Below are 1,262 nucleotides of genomic sequence, written 5' to 3' on the forward strand. Positions count from 1 at the left end.
GTAATCCTGTCTTCCAAAAAGCTGGAGGAACACGCGTGCGGACACAGACACGCAGACCACACACATGCAGACACACATCCACACACACGCATACACTGGAGCTCATACATGAGGACACATATGTACACACACACGTATGCAGATAAACACATGCACACACAGACACACATGAGCACACCCATGCCTACACACAAGTGCACACATGATCCATGCACACCCATGCACACACACGCATGCACACACGAGCACACACACACACACGCACACACCCATGAGCGCATACACACGAGCACACACACGAGCCCACATGCAACATGGCGACACCCAACCGACATGTTGTAAGGTTTGACTGCTCCAACATGCTTGCGTCTGACTACGTATTGCTGGGTAAAAGGAAATCGATAAAGCATAAACGCAGAGTCAACAAAACCCCCAAAAAACTCAGCGGCATCTTCCGAACACCAGCCAGGAATCCCGGTCCAACCACAACTCATTCCCTTCAGTGCTAATCAAATGCATGCTCCGCATAACCCACCGAGGACGTCACAGTGTTGGCGTTCACCTTGAAAATAGCCAATTCCTTTGTGGCCAGATGTTCACACAGCTCCCTGCTCCAGCTGCTAATCCGCACAGCATCAACTCCTGTTGTCTGGAGTCTGTTCCACATATTCCACTCTTCTGTGGAAAAGAAAAATCATCTGGTTTAATGGATTATTTGTTCATTTTTAACACAACAGATAACTGGGGAAGGGTAAGCTGGGCAGCAGCGGAGGGCCGGGGGGGGGGGGGGGGGGGGGATGTTTATCTTATGGGGAGAAGTTGGGTCTTTATGCACTGGAGTTCCGAAGAATGCGAGGTGATCATATTGAAACATATAAGATCTTGTGGGGTATTGCAGGGCGGACGTAGAGAGGAAGTTTCCTCTTGTGGGAGAATCTAGGAGGTCAAAATAAGAGGTCGCCCATTTAAGATGGAGATGAGATAACGTCTTTTCTCTCAGAAGGTGGTGAGTGTCTGGAACTCTCTTCCCCAGACAGCAGTGAAGTCAGAGGGTTACTGAATATTCTTAAGGACGAGGCAGATAGATTCTTGACTTACAAAACGGTCAAAGGTTATCGGAAATGCGTGGGAACTACGGAGTTCAGGTCGCAATCAGATAACACAGGATCTTACTGAATGGCGGAGCAGGCTCGAGGGGCCGAGTGGCCTACTCCTGCTCCTACTGCGAATGCCAATGAAGTCCATTGCACAGGAAAAAATCC

This window comes from Mustelus asterias, unplaced genomic scaffold, assembly GCF_964213995.1.
Source record: "Mustelus asterias unplaced genomic scaffold, sMusAst1.hap1.1 HAP1_SCAFFOLD_255, whole genome shotgun sequence".
NCBI classification, from domain to species: Eukaryota; Metazoa; Chordata; class Chondrichthyes; order Carcharhiniformes; family Triakidae; genus Mustelus; species Mustelus asterias.